General features: G+C 43.9%; 1 long non-coding RNA gene across 1 annotated transcript; it reads right to left on the bottom strand.

The window, feature by feature from the left end:
• Window positions 1-7,222: 7,222 nt before the first annotated feature.
• LOC121063551 lies at window positions 7,223-8,574 on the bottom strand. Its single transcript, XR_005816059.1, has 3 exons — window positions 8,539-8,574; window positions 7,570-7,575; window positions 7,223-7,372 (listed from the first exon to the last, which is right to left on the bottom strand). It is a non-coding gene; the product is annotated as an uncharacterized LOC121063551 (long non-coding RNA).
• Between the last annotated feature and the right edge of the window lie 651 nt (window positions 8,575-9,225).

The raw sequence follows: 9,225 nt of genomic DNA, 5'->3' as shown, positions 1-9,225 counted from the left end.
GCCAAAGCTCATCTGGAGCTCAACCTGGCTACTGCCGTTAAAGACAACAAAAAATCCTTTTACAAATATATCAACGCGAAACGGAGGACTAAGGAGAATCTCCATCCTTTACTGGATGCGAGGGGAAACCTAGTTACTAAGGATGAGGAAAAGGCTGAGGTGCTTAATGCCGCCTTTGCCTCAGTCTTTAGCGGCAATACCGGTTGTTCTCTGGATACCCAGTGCCCTGAGATGGTGGAAGGGGATAGGGAGCAGGATGTGGCCTTCGCTATTCATGAAGAAATGGTTGGCGACCTGCTACGGAGCTTGGATGTGCGCAAGTTGATGGGGCCGGATGGGATGCACCCGAGGGTACTGAAAAAACTGGCGGAGGAGCTGGCCAAGCCGCTTTCCAACATTTATCGGCAGTCCTGGCTATCGGGGAAGGTCCCAGTTGACTGGCGGCTAGGCAATGTGACGCCCATCTACAAGAAGGGCCGGAGGGCAGACCCGGGGAACTATAGGCCTGTTAGTTTGACCTCGGTGCCAGGAAAGCTCATGGAGCAGATTATCTTGAGTGTCATCACGCGGCACTTGAAGGGCAACCAGGCGATCAGGCCCAGTCAGCATGGGTTTATGAAAGGCAGGTCCTGCTTGACGAACCTGATCTCCTTCTATGACAAAGTGACGCGCTTGGTGGATGAGGGAAAGGCTGTGGATGTGGTTTACCTTGACCTCAGTAAGGCTTTTGACACCGTTTCCCACAATATTCTCCTCAAGAAACTGGCTGCTTGGGGCTTGGACTGGCGTACGCTTCGCTGGGTTAGAAACTGGCTGGATAGCCGGGCCCAGAGAGTTGTGGTGAATGGAGTCAAATCTGGTTGGAGGCTGGTCACTAGTGGTGTCCCCCAGGGCTCGGTACTGGGGCCGGTCCTCTTTAATATCTTTATCGATGATCTGGATGAGGGCGTCCAGTGCACCCTCAGTAAGTTTGCAGATGACACCAAGCTAAGTGCATGTGTCAATCTGCTCGAGGGCAGGAAGGCTCTGCAGGAGGATCTGGATAGGCTGGAGCGATGGGCTGAGGTCAACTGTATGAAGTTCAACAAGGCCAAGTGCCGGGTCCTGCACCTGGGGCGCAACAACCCCAAGCAGAGTTACAGGCTGGGAGATGAGTGGCTGGAAAGCTGCCTGGCAGTGAAGGACCTGGGAGTATTGGTTGATAGTCGGCTGAATATGAGCCAGCAGTGTGCTCAGGTGGCCAAGAAGGCCAACAGCATCCTGGCCTGTATAAGAAGCAGTGTGGCCAGCAGGTCTAGGGAGGTGATTGTGCCCCTGTACTCGGCTCTGGTGAGGCCGCACCTTGAGTACTGTGTTCAGTTTTGGGCCCCTCGCTACAGGAAGGACATGGACGTGCTCGAGCGAGTCCAGAGAAGGGCGACCAAGCTGGTGAGGGGTCTGGAGAACAAGTCTTACGAGGAGCGGCTGAGGGAGCTGGGCTTGTTCAGCCTGGAGAAGAGGAGGCTCAGGGGTGACCTTATCACTCTCTACAGTTACCTTAAAGGAGGCTGTAGAGAGGTGGGGGTTGGTCTGTTCTCCCACGTGCCTGGTGACGGGACGAGGGGGAATGGGCGAAAGTTGCGACAGGGGAGTTTTAGGTTGGATGTTAGGAAGTACTTCTTTACCGAAAGGGTTATTAAGCATTGGAACGGTCTGCCCAGGGAGGTGGTGGAGTCACCATCCCTGGAGGTCTTTAAAAGACGTTTAGATGTAGAGCTTAGCGATATGGTTTAGTGGAGTACTTAGTGTTAGGTCGGAGGTTGGACTCGATGATCTTGAGGTCTCTTCCAACCTAGAAATCTGTGTCTGTGTCTGTGTGTCTGTGTCTACTTGCAGGGCCCAGCCTGTGGACGGGAACTCAGGACACCCATCTCTTACCAAGTTCCCATTCCTAGCACTGCTCCCTTTCCTAGCACTGATGAGAAAGGAGAGAAGAGAGGAGGAAAAATAAGAAATTTACACCTGAGATTAATGGTAGGAATCAACACTTGCAGCAGCGTGTAATTGATTAAATCAAATTGGTCTTAGTATTGGCCTACCTGTACTGGTTTTCAATAAAACACAAGGTGTCAGGGGCAGAAGCAAATAATAGACAAGAGTCAAAAATGACAAGGAGAACTGGGAGATATGTCCATAAAAGCTGGGGGATTTTTGAAGATTTTTTTTTCCTAAAATAAATGTTTGATTCAGAATTAATTGGTGCAGTGCTATTTAGATGAAAATTATTTCTAATCAACCTTTGGAAAAAGTCAATACATTTTGGAAAGACCACATAAGAGATAAGGGTCTTTGAATACACTATTTTTTAATTGTTTTATACTTCAGAATGTAATGCAAGGTTGAAAATTTGATTAATTATGGATGTGGGAAAAAATTTCATTATCCACAGCTGGAACTCTTTTGTGCTCTAACAATATGTTTCCAAAACTCCCATTATCTAATAAACCTTTATAATCTGACCTTATGAAATGCTGTGTATTATGTATTGCTTAATGAAGGACTGAGCTCAAAACGCATTCTATAAGGTGAATATATGTGTGAGTTTTATCTTAAAGTAAATTTGATATCTTACTCTGGAGGAAAGGAAAAGAAAGGAAAGAAAGGTGCATATTTCTGTTTACATAATTATTAAAACATACCTTAATTAGAAAAAAATTGAATATAAAATATTCTGACCTAAAATAGTTTAATTTCTCTCTCTCTCTAAAAAAAAAAAAATCTATTTTCTTTGCAAATTATTTACAGCACTGCTAAAAACAAATTATAGCTTTAATGAACGATCCAAGCACTGGGCTGGAAAAAAAAAATAATTATCTGAGCCTGGAGAATACAGGCTCGTCTTTTTAATCCCTAATACTGGTGTTCATTGAAAAAAACAAAAAAACAAAAAAACAAAAAACACAATATATATCTTTTAGCCAGTAAGTTGCATTTTGTGAAATTATCATGCAACTTATCTTCTTCTTTCCATTGTAGGGCAATGTTCTGTAGGACATTGGGTGCAGGCAACAGATTTGTGACAAATGCAAATCTCAACTTTTTATATATAAGTCCCACAATAATTTTACTGAAACATACCTATGAAATGCTGTGAATAGTATGAATTAATTTCTTTGGCCTCTACTAAACTTATTTCAAAGAGAAAAGCTCCTCCCTTGTTCTAAAATGCGTGATTCCTTAAGCCTGCACTGTCCTAAAAATCTCTATAGTATATTTATTCTGTGAGGAAAGGAGTCAGTTATTGGGAGTAAAAAGCTCTAAAATATTCAGATTTAGCTTCAACTCTGTCAGCTTCAACTGACAGAGAAGTCTAGTGAAAGTTCAGTCAGCTTCTGTGATTCTTTGACTAGCCAATAAGTCTCCTGCTATAGGTAGATGAAACATTTTCTCCTCCCAAACAGAACTTCTAATCTCCTTTCTGTCTTTTTTGTCATAGGGTAGGTTCCAGAAGGTTTGATCAGAGGTAGCAGGTAACATGTTTGCTATCTGTCAATAAGCAGTCAGAGCCTAAAATGTATCTATTACAGATTTGCTGAAAAAATTACGAACATAATTGTTTTACAGTTCAAGGTGTATTCTAACAACAGAACAGAAACAGAGATTATTCTAAAAACAGAACAGAAATAGAGATTATCTACTGTAGACTATGTGCTTAGCTTTAACTTCTAACAAAACTTGTTTTAATCAACATACCACTGAATGTGGTATGTGTTCCACAGGTAAAGCAGCCTGGTTTATGTTAAAATAAACATACAGAGGAGACATAATTCATAAGGATATCCACCTGTGGTAATCATCTTACAAACAGAAAGAAATTGACTCAATAATGAAGGGTCAGGCAAAACATGAATTAGCTCATCTGATGTCTAGGTCAGAAGGACTTTCCAAATAAACAGTAATTATAAAGGCCCATGCTTACCCTCATCAGAACTGCAAAGGAATAGAAACTTGTCAAGTTTTTGATAAAATTTCTCTGTTTGCCTGGAAGCCCTATGTATGACTTATTTCAGAAGACAAGGGTTAAGGGGCAGTCCTATTTTACTCAATGATATTTTTGGCCAGTTATTGTTAGGAAGAGAGACCTGAAGGAAATAATTCAGTTAAAGAATCATAGATGTAAGATTTTACAAGACTGAGAGGAAAATAGAAGTAACATTCCAGTGGTTTGAATTCCTTCATTTAATTTCTCATTCTGGAAACTGAACTGTTCTCATAGCATGACATGATGTCAGAGGTGCTTTGGAAGTTAATAAGATGTAGCTATTGAAAGGATTGAGGAGTCCTGTTCTCTTGGCGGTGTATACAGGAGTATACTACTGCAGTGCCCTGAAGCCCTCTCCTTCCCTAGTTTGTGAATTTTCTCTCAGTGACAGCTAGCATTCAGGAAGGAATGGAAATGGCCAAGGTGCACCTCAACTCTCATCCAGATGTGCAACAGTGAAGTGGCTAGGGCACACATTTGAAAATACTCCAAAACCCTACTATTTAGATGTCCTGTGAGGAATCTGTCTATCCTATTTTGTGTTTGGGTGCCCAGATGTTGGCAGTACAAGGATTGCAAGGGTGGCTCCATTGAGGAGGCTCCCCTATGTCAGGCACAACCAGTTCCAGCAGACTCCAACGGCCCCACCACATGGCATGGCTGAGTCCATCATTGGAGCTGGTGGTGCTTCTGTGGAAAAAAAAAATATTTAAGAAAGGGCAGAAAACACAGAATGGAGAGAGAAAGAGGGAAAAACAGAAAAACAGAGGAGCAATACCTTGTGACTGACAATGGGATCCACGCCACGTACCACCCAAAAAAAAAAAAAAAAAAGAAATGGGGAATCATTTCAAAATTCCATGAGCGCCTTATTCCCTATCATGTAGCCCAGTATGCATCCTTTCAACCATTTTCAATTTATTTTCTATGTTCAGGTGCTTACAATTCCGAAACCTCTCCAGGATTGTTGGAAGGCATTACAAGATTTTCGTACTAGTAAACCTCCCTCCATTCCTATCTCCCCAAATTTCAGTCCAAAATTTTCTCTCTCATATTTTTTTATCATCTCATTGCTCTGTGTTAATGCTCTTTTTATAGATTAAATAGATCATCTGCTTTCTTTAAATTGTTTCAATAGGTAGTGATTCTTGACTTTTTCACCACAAAGTCTCTGTATGTCCAGATAGAGCTTTTCTGATTCATGGGATCTTGTGGAAAATGTTCCCTTCACTCTGTTAATTGGTTCAACACTTAAAGCATGTCAACACTATGCAAAATGAATGGTAGGATATTGGTCTGTAGAGTCTCTTCATTCTCATTAGTATAGAGAGTGGACTGCAGATGAGGAAGCATCTTCCAGCTCCTTAGAAAGAAATGGTTCTTGGCTGCACTTACAAGTTGTGGGATGCGCACATACAAGGTTTTGGGAAGGTACAGTTGGGACTTCAGCTCTATGCATTTGTTTATACTGGCTTGTGTTCTCATAAGCCAAATGTCTGTCTCAAAATGATTAGATGGTGAAATGTAGTGCACAAGTTCTTAGCTTCCCAGTTTTTATTTAGCATTTTTTTGTTCTCATTTTCTAACATTTTATCTTCATGTTTAGTTATGAGAAGTATGGAATGTGCAGAACCACTTTGCCTAGTTTATTGCATAAATAAAGATGAATCATATCAGCCTGAATGGGGTGCTTCTTTGAGATAAAGGTCACAATTTACTCTATAGAAAACGAACTCTCTTTTTCCCTGAAATTCAGTTTCTTAAACTTGGTGACCATGAAAGGCTGATTTATCTTGCTGTGGTAGAACAGCTTAATGCTGTGCTTGGATTTGAACAACAACAAAAAGAAACATGTTTGCTTTATGCAGCAGAACTAATTCAAATTTAAAAAAACAAAACAAAACACGAAAAAGTACTGAAAACCTTGAAGTTAAGTCAGAAATAGTTAGTTCTGAAAAAGCCCATGGTTTTAGCAACATAAATTCATCTGCAGCTCCGTGGAACACAATGCAGTATAGCCTACTTTAAGTTACATAAGGCAAAACTGTCTGTCAGGCTAAATAAAAAGGAAACATCTTGTTAAGACTAGTTTCTAATTTACTAATCTTCATGATGCAGCCATTCACTTGTAATTTTGGTGGCATTAGAAATGGGCTTTTCTTTTTCCAAAACAGAAGCTCGGAACAAGAGTTTTCTGAGTAAAAGAGGTATGTTATATACATAGAGAATAATTTGAACCATTTATCGCTGCTTCTTCCCTAGGAACAATTTCCATCTTGAGAGGAGGTGCCTTAGAACCCTGCAATGAGAGCATGTAACTGCAATAAGCACTGTGAAATAGGTATTCTAAGAAACTACAATTCTATTCTAAAATTTGCCTCATTGCAAATAGGACTTTTTTTTTGGAAAAAAAGAAAAAAAAAGAAAAAAAAAAAAGCCCATGTCAGATTTGAGCTCAATCCAGGAAGATGCAGATCACTTCCTGGGAGAGGCTGAAAAGTTCTGTGAAGTATATGAAGCCTATGAAATGTTATTATGTCACATACTGTGTATAACCATAAAAGATAACCTAAAAAAATCAGCAACAGAAGCATATGTGGTAGTTTAACACTGAGAATCACAGAACTGTAGGGGTTGGAAGGGACCTCAAGAGATCATCGGTCCAACCACCATGCCAAAGTAGGTTCCCTAGACCAGGTTACCCAGGTAGGCATCCAGACAGGTCTTGAATTTCTCCAGAGAAGGAGACTCCACAAACTCCCCCAGCAGCCTGTTCCAGTACTCCATCACCCTCACCGTGAAGAATTTCTTTCGCATATTGGTGTGGAACTTCCTGTGATCCATTTTGTGGCCATTGCCCCTTGTTCTGTCCCCACTAACCACTGAAAAGAGGTTGGCCAAATCCCTCTGTCTCCCACGCTTAAGATATTTGTAAACATTAACAAGATCCCCTCTCAGTCTTCTTTTCTCAAGGCTGAACAGACCCGGGTCTCTCAGCCTTTCCCCATATGGAAGATGCTCCAGGCCCCGTATCATCTTTGTGGCCCTCCGCTGGACTCTTTCCAGGAGATCCCTGTCTTTTTTGTAGCGGGGAGCCCAGACCTGGACACAGTACTCCAGGTGAGTCCTGACCAGGACAGAGTAGAGGGGGAGGATCACCTCCCTTGACCTTCTGGCCATGCTCTTTTTAATGCACGCCAGGATCCCATTGGCCTTCTTGGCCACGAGGGCACACTGCTGGCTCATGGTCAACCTGTCGTCCACCAAGATCCCCAGGTCCTTCTCTGCAGAGCTCCAGGTCATCCGCCAGCCTCTACTGATACATGCGGTTATTCCTTCCCAGGTGCAGGACTCATAGAATTGTAGAATCATAGAATATCCTGACTTGGAAAGGACCCATAAGGATCATCAAGTCCAACTCCTGGCACCTGGTCTACCCAAAATTATAAATCCAGTCCAATTGCTTCTTAAATTCAGACAGGCTTGGTGCAGTGACTACTTCACTGGGGAGCCTGTTCCAGTGTGTGACCACCCTCTAGGTGAAGAACCTCTTCCTGATGTCCAGCCTAAACTTCCCCTGCCTCAGCTTAACACCGTTCCCACGGGTCCTGTCACTGGTGATTACGGAGAATAGGTCACCTGCCTCTCCACTCCCCCTCACGAGGAAGTTGTAGACTGCGATGAGGTCCCCCCTCAGCCTCCTCTTCTCCAGGCTGAACAGGCCCAGTCACCTCAGCCGCTCCACAGATGTCTTCCCCTCTAGGCCCTTCACCATCTTCGTCGCCCTCCTCTGGACACTCTCCAACAGTTTCACGTCCTTTTTGTACTGTCGTGCCCAGAATTGCACACAGTACTCGAGGTGAGGCTGCACCAGCGCAGAGTAAAGAGGGACAATCACTTCCCTCAACCAACTAGCAATGCCGTGCTTGATGCACCCCAGGATACGGTTGGCCCTCCTGGCTGCCAGGGAACACTGCTGGCTCATACTCAACTTGCTGTCAATCAAAACCCCCAGGTCCCTCTCCGCGGGGCTGCTCTCCAGCGTCTTGTTGCCCAGTCTGTACGTATAGCCAGGGTTGCCCCATCCCAGGTGCAGGATCCGGCACTTGCTTTTGTTAAACTTCATGTGGTTGGTGATCGCCCAGCTCTCCAATCTGTTCAGATCTCTCTGCAAGGCCTTTCCACCCTCATCCGAGTCCACAACTCCTCCAAGTTTGATGTCGTTGGCAACTTTGCTCAAAACACCTTCTAGTCCTACATCCAAATCATTTATAAAAACATTGAAGAGGACTGGCCCTAAAACAGAGCCTTGAGGGACCCCACTAGTGACCATCTGCCAGCCAGATGTGGCCCCATTTACCACAACCCTTTGAGCCCTGCCCGTCAGCCAATTGCTCACCCATCGTATGATGTTTTTGTTTAGCTGTATGGTGGACATTTTGTCCAGTAGGATCCTATGGGAAACCGTGTCAAAAGCTTTGCTGAAATCCAAAAAGATCACATCAGCTGGTCTGTACACTTGCTCTTGTTAAACTTCATTTGGTTTCTTCCTGCCCAGCTCTCCAGCCTGTCCAGGTCTTGCTGAATGGCAGCACAGCCTTCTGGCGTGTCAGTCACTCCTCCCAGCTTTGTGTCATTGTTGTACTCGCTGAGGGTGGACACTATTCCCTCATCAAGGTCGCTGATGAAGATGTTGAACAAGACTGGACCCAGCACTGAGCCCTGGGGAACACCGCTAGTCACAGGTCTCCAGCTGGACTCTGCACTGCTGATCACTACCCTCTGAGCTTGGTCAGTCAGCCAGTTCTCAACCCACCTTACTGTCCACTCCTCTATCCCACACTTTCTCAGCTTTGCTAGCAGGATGTCATGGGAGACACTATTGAAAGCCTTGCTGAAGTCAAGATAGATGACATTCACCACTCTCCCCCCATCTACCCAGCTGGTGATGCCATCATAGAAGTCAACAAGGTTGGTCGAGCACAACTTCCCCTTGGTGAATCCATGCTGACTACTCCTCATAACCTTCTTCTCTTCCAATTTCTTGGAGATGGCATCCAGAACAAGCCGTTCCAACACCTTTCCAGGGACAGAGGTGAGACTGACTGGCCTGTAGTTTCCCGGAAGCAGCTGAGGCACTCTCTCACTCCCTCTCCTCAAGTTAATAACAGACTAGAGCAGTAAGAACTAAAGAAATAAATGTT

The sequence above is a fragment of the Cygnus olor genome, chromosome 1 (assembly GCF_009769625.2).
Source record: "Cygnus olor isolate bCygOlo1 chromosome 1, bCygOlo1.pri.v2, whole genome shotgun sequence".
NCBI classification, from domain to species: domain Eukaryota; kingdom Metazoa; phylum Chordata; class Aves; order Anseriformes; family Anatidae; genus Cygnus; species Cygnus olor.
The sequence above is the reverse complement of the archived record's forward strand: the minus strand, read 5'-3'. Positions and strand labels throughout refer to the sequence as shown.